This window comes from Neodiprion virginianus, chromosome 7 (genome assembly GCF_021901495.1).
Source record: "Neodiprion virginianus isolate iyNeoVirg1 chromosome 7, iyNeoVirg1.1, whole genome shotgun sequence".
Classification (NCBI taxonomy): Eukaryota; Metazoa; Arthropoda; class Insecta; order Hymenoptera; family Diprionidae; genus Neodiprion; species Neodiprion virginianus.
In genome coordinates, this window is record NC_060883.1 from 24,156,943 (window position 1) to 24,163,724 (window position 6,782).

The following is a 6,782-nucleotide window of genomic DNA, read 5'->3' on the forward strand; positions in this document are numbered from 1 at the left end:
AAGAAGCGTGGAGAAAAAAGTCCGAAACGAGGAAAAAGGGAGGCCTAAACCCTCTTCACGAACGAGTGTGTAAATAATCCATCGCACAGGGTGCCAGTCATGAGGTGCACGAATACGTAAACCAGAGTTTTCCCAACTTTATATGATCTCTCCTCGGCGCTTCTTCGACACAGATCCACAAACACACAGCCGGCTTAAGGAGTGTGTATAACACATTCCGGAAGATGAAAAGCGGTCCTCTTTTTCACGCCGTCGCGGTTCGCCGTACGTCGAGTAGAGAGGCAAAGGAGGAAAGGATGGGAGCGAAGTGGCAGCGGAACTCGGATGATCCGTAAGATCGTCTCGTTGGCACCGAAGCGTCGCGGCGTCGAGACGGGCAAGGAATGGTATAAAATAAACATCTTTTGAGCCGAGATTAAAGGTGGACTCCGTGCCTATTATGCACCGAGTGTCTTGAGATAATATTTGAATTTAACGAAAGTGTTAGGGTAACAAACAAATGGTTAGCTAACCATCACAGCCCGAGTTCGAGAGGGAGAGCCGGAGAGCACCTAAATTCTAAGGTCTTAAATCTCTTGGTACTCGCTGATCCGTAGGGTGTGAATGGAAACGCCATCAGGGCTCGTGGCTTCAAAAATAGATTGTGCAGGTAGACGGACGATACATCGGGACAACGGATTCGAACTGTTGTAACCTGAATGCAAAATAGTTAGGCCAAGGTCCGATGGACAAGTTAAACACATGTCTACGTGGGTAGAGATGTCCTCTTTGAATAACCAACCTGCTATAACCGTCGCCAACTGGCCTCAGTTCGTAATGAGACGCGTAAAGTGAAGAAAATTAAAAGCCTCTTACACCGGTCAGCTCGAATTTTGAGTCCGGGTTCTGGATGTTAAATTTTGATTTCTTCCACGTAACGAATAAATCAAGAAACAGTTTTATCGTACAAAGTTTGATTTTATCTAAACCAGAACGATATTACGGATTTTAAGATAAATTACATATTTTCTCAAACACTTATTGTAAATAACAATTGGACAAACTTCAGTTTTGCATTTAAGCCACATAGTTTCGAAAATAATAATAAATAATAAGCTATAAATGTAAAGGGATGGATAAACAAAATTCGTGAAAAATGAATATTCATCGTACTTCTCCGATTTTCACACGGACTCTCTCGTATCAAACCCCAAACGTAATCTCCCATCGTGCTCTCGTTGTACCTATCTGAATAGAAAATCCAAAAAAATTAAATAAAAAAATTGAGTTGACCTGTGTTATTCGTTAATAAATATTATTCGTCGCAACATTAACTCCTGTGAGATTTTATCTGGGCCAGACCGGCAAGTAACCTCTTAAATGTACCACAGAATGTGAACTGGATATCAAGCTGGCTAATTTTCGAAGGAAGAATCGTGTTCACAGTCGAATGGTGATAAATAGTAGGACCGAATCGGTCTGAATGGTTGAATTCCAGAAGTCTTCGGCTTGCGGGTGTGCACATGCATACCTATACGTGCACGGCTACAACCGACATCTTTCACCGCGTGGCAATAGTTCCCGTTTCCTCTCTCCCTTGATACTTATCCTCGATCTTCGCCATCCTCTGTTATGGCTTCCGCGCCCCCCTCTCCCCTTCTCGCTCTTTCTCTCTCTCTCTTTCTCCGTTCGTTCCCTGGATCCTCGGCTCGAGGATCGAAGGATACCGATGTGAGAAAGGGTCCAGGTCCATAGTGGCCGTGCCCACCACCGCGCGAGGAATCCTAATACATCGTAGTTCACCGCAAGCTCGAGCTTTCAGGGTGAATGTGTGTACGGTAGACGGAAATATGTAGCGATACAGGAGCCATTCACTCGGGACGCACACAAGCGAACCTAGCGATTTATGATTTATTGGAATACGCTGGCGAAGGAGGTGTAGGACGAAGAGGGGAAGGGGAGGGGGGGGGGGGGGGGGGGGAGAGAGAGGTGGGAGGAGTAACAAGAATTTTATTGGGGCAGTATAAGTAATCAGTTTTTTCGAGAATCCGACCCCCCTGGAATGTTGTAAATTCTTGTTATATTTTACTTTTTACTTTTATTTATTTTTTTTTTCCACCGACAAAACACTGACTCTACCTCCCTTCCGTATTGAAATTTTGACGTTAAATCAAACAAGTTGCGCGTATCCCGTATATCGTATTATTTGCATTTTCGATATTGAATAAACATTTTCTAAACACACGCGCGTTTTTACTATATATTCGACATTTTTAACCCCTTAATATTTCTCCCGAGAGAAGTTCGAAATTTAGCGGAAAATCTGATCTCCGAACTCGCGTTTTAATAAAAATTATGAGTTTCCTGCTTTTTGCTGTTGTTTTGCAAAAAAGGGGGCTCAATTTTTATATCAAGAAAAATCCTTGAAAAATCGCTTCCTTCGTCCTCCTGATCAGACGTAAGCCCCTTAAAAAATAGCGGCTGTACTTTCATTCCGCGGACAGTAAACGCCATTTTACTTATACGAGGTACTTTGCATGTACAGTGCAGCACTGCACGTGTGCAATACATATGTCTGGTGCATGGAGTCAGTCGGTGCTTCGTGGTGGCTTTTTTCCGCGCGGTAGCGAGGATTATACGTTTTAAAACCACGGCGTTAAATTCTTCCGGCAGTTTTTCACCCACGTCGATCCTTTTTATTCTCTCTTCTATTTTACTCTCGTTTTTCCAAGAGCATGGCTTTTCCGCGCTCGCCCTCGGGGAAATTCATCACTGTAGACACTGAATACTGAATTAGCAACGGAAAACAGAAAATAAAATGAACGTGAGAGTAAAAACGAAGTGAGACATTTTTTTTTTCTTTCCTCTTCTCTTGCGTCGAATAATTAGCCCTATTCAAACTGGGATTATACGAGATGCTCTTTTCCGACACGGGAATTTTGCATCACTTGCACATATCCCTCGAGGAATAATTCCCCCGCGTCCGGAGCGAAAAAAGTTTCGTTTAACGGTATAAACCTGCCGCCGAGAATGGTGAAGCGCAGGATACGCGATTTATAAATAATTCAGAACCCCGCAACATCCCGAGGAATTCATTCGCGAATTGTTTCTAACGCAACCTATATGCATGTATAATACGTATACATATGTATTGACGCATCTCTTTTTCTCGTTGAATATCTTCTACTCGTTGAGTAAAAGTGTACAAAATACCCTTTCACGTATACCTTGTACCTACAGTTGGGTATTACAGATAAAAATATTTAACGATGTTCCACCGTGGCACCCCCTAAAAAGCTTGCGCGAGTTGAAAGAAAAATTCTGTGAAACGAGGAGCGTCCCATGTTATGTGAAAGATCGCGTTCACTGTGTTTCACATTTTTTTTTTTGTTTAATTTCTACAGAAACACATTGTGGCACTTCAATTATTATTTCTTTCCTGACATTTATATTCAACCCGAAGATCACGATCCGTAACACAACGATATATCAACCGGGAATCTTATTCTCCCAAATTAAAAGTCCATTTTGAATTATAACTATTTTATGATATTGAATTAATAATGAAAAAGTCGTCAGATACACTTCTCAAACATCAACCGGAGACCTAATATTAGAAGCGTGGATTTTCTTTGTGACGTAAATTGATATTACGATTGATGTAAACAATATAAATAAAAATTGTATTCATTGTTCCTCATAAATTTTAAAAAATGTGAAAAAATCAACTGAGCGCGATTTTTCACATAACACAAAACGCTCATCCTTTGACCTAAACAAACTCGTTACGGGTTGCAATGGTAAAAAATCGTAGATTAAATACGCGAGAGAGAAAGTGGCGCGATAAAAAATAGAAGCGGAACTGCGAGCGACAATATTGTGCAATTTTATCAACGGTGTATATCGATTATTGAAATTCCTTTCCACGCTCGGTGAAACTCAATCCTCGCCGTGCATTCAGGGGATAACGGTTTGTGCGCACTCGACTGTACTTTCGGGGCGTGTATATTATTAGTTCAGAAGCCGTTTAGAAGGCCATAAATTTCACGGGCACGGGGCCATTCGACGTTTCGTGTTTCACTTAGTTCGTTTGAAACCAGGGGGAAATCTTGAAGCCCGTATGCATCGATGCAGCGGGACTGCGTAGCCTTCTTTTCCTTATTTACTCGCTGCACTCGAGTCGAACGAAAACAGCCGACGTAGCAATCGAGTCGTATCAACTTTTTAATTGGCTGGGTGTATAATACGATACACGCTGTGCAGCCTTCGGCGTACTTGGAAACACTTCCCAACATCTCGAGAGCCAAAATTGAAGACTTATATTGCACCGAGTTAGACGGCTTGAGAGAAATTTTCAAGTCAGATTTAAAGCGGTGTTTTCAAATTTTGTTTTGGAAAAACTCACCTTCGGCACCACGATCGGCCTGACAAAATTATGCAACCCTGAAACTTGGACCACGTTCTCTTCGTGTAGAATTCTAGTTCCGATCGTCAATTCTCCCTGATTCTCGGATCTGTAAACAGAAATAGAGTTTTTTCTTCATGGGTTACACGTTTTTGATGCATGAAATTACACATATTTGTTCGACACACAGAATTCGCACCGGTCGAAGGTAAAATCATGTAATTATAGTCTGCAACGAAAAAACTGCACAGATTTTTTATACTGTTTCTTATGCATTTTTAATCACCGATGTGGGAAAACTGAAAAAATTCCATCACGTCAGGTTTTTTCTTTTTCTCGTTCTCGTTTTATCATTTACTCGAAAACACAATATTTACCAAAAACATCCCACGCAGCTGAGATAAAATATTTTTTTTTGCAGACCTGTGTAATCGCACCTACCAAAATTAATATCGTGGTTCGAAATTAAAAGGGATTTGATGGAGTCAGAACTAGGTACTGTTGAAAATTGCGTGATATAAAAATTGTACCTACTGAGAATTTCAATTACTGAGAATAATAACAATATTAACCGTTACCGTGGCAATGGTGAGCTTTTCTGCACGATACGAGAGTGAATGAAACGGGGCTTTCATCGTTGCAACTAAACCTGTAGCGCTGACGATTTCCATGGTGGTTAAATTGCGAGTTTCTGAAAAGGTGCATGGCACGAGGTGAAAATGGGCGGTATCCGTAAGAGCAAGGAAAATGAGAGAGGGGGGCCCTTTGCAATTTAGAGTTTTCCCATTAGGTATACGTACTCGTCTCGACGAAAAAGTTGAAGGATAAGAGGGCGAGGGGCAGGGAGGGAGGGAGGGAGGGAGAAAGAGGCGAGCCCAGCCAGGCGATATTGCAGGAAATAATTTATTATGAAGAAGAAAGACGGACGGACGAGCGGGAAAGCGTAGGTATTGACGACGCGGACCCCCGTTCGTCAGGAGGGAAACCGGGAAAGCACCCCTCTCGATTTCTCTCTTTATCTCATTCTATCCTCTTCTGGAATCGAAGACCTTCTCGCCGAACTGCCAGAAGAAGATAAAAAATGTGATTTATCTAATGGAGGAACCGGGCCTCTGCTCCTCATCCCTTCACGTCGCTTTACGTCATAACCTAGAACCATGATGGATACACTCGGGGTGCAATATGCTCCCCCTACTTTGAGGAGGAGTATTGGGTGTAACGAGGAAACAGTGGCTTTGGTTCCCAGAATATGTTGTAATATAAGCGTGTCTCTCGAGCTGCGCTGTCGTCGAAAATTGAGAAAATGTATAGCATGGAATGATGAAGAAATTATGCCTCATCGCTGACGCAAGGTGTCAAATCTGGCTATCTAAATGATCGTCTGTTTTAGTAAGTGACTGTGAAGTGACGATGATCAACCTGATACGAGTTTGGAAAGGTCGATGGTGAGGAAAACACCGTATTTCACAGGGGGGGAAAACAATTACCAACAACGAAGAGGAATTTGTGTTCATGTTTTCCCGTTCGTCAAAGTTAACTCATCTCGGTCTCCTGAATTTCGTAAAACGCAAGGCATGCGCAGAAATTTATCACACTCAAAAATGCTGTGAAAATTGTTCCTGAGATCGAACGCTCTACCCTGAAGCCGATGTGCAGAGGAAAAAACGGTGCTAATTGACGGTAACGTGACAGAGAAATTAGAACGAAAATTGAGCGCTTATCGCCGGCAGAGTGCGTCATATTCGAGGTGCAAAAACTGTCCTCTAACTTGGTTACAGAAGAATAAAATTAAGAGCTGCTTTGTCTTTTATCGAGGATCCCGCAGGATCCTTATGGAAATCGGCTCCCCATGGAATTGGCTCGATTTTCGGTATGTTGTAGTACATATCGTCACGTTCAAAACTTCTCGTGGGCACGAGTCCCAACAATCAGTAGTTTCCGAGATACAGAGTTCGGAAAAAGGTGTCCGGATTTTGTCACATCTATGGATCTCGTGATTTTCATAAATTATGAAGCTTTAGGGGGACTTGAAACCAAACAAATTGCTCAAAAAACTGCACGGTTTATTCTCAAAGATAGGCAGGTAGCTCTGAATCATTCCATCCGTGAACTCGCTGGTTTACCGGAAGGAGGTGCGACGTCAGATATCGCATGAAGAAAGGAAACCCTCCGACTCTTGCGATAATTGACTCGTCCTGTTTTTCACGCCTGTGCGGAGTCTCTGCGAATCAGCTGTGCATTTTTCGAGCGATATATTTGATTTCAATACTCCCTTGAAGCTTTGTAATTCGTAAAAACCGCGTAATCGGTAGATATAAAAAATCCATACACCCCCGTTCCAAAACCAGTATCTCGGAAACTACTGATTTTTGGAACTTGTGTCCATGGAAACTTTTGA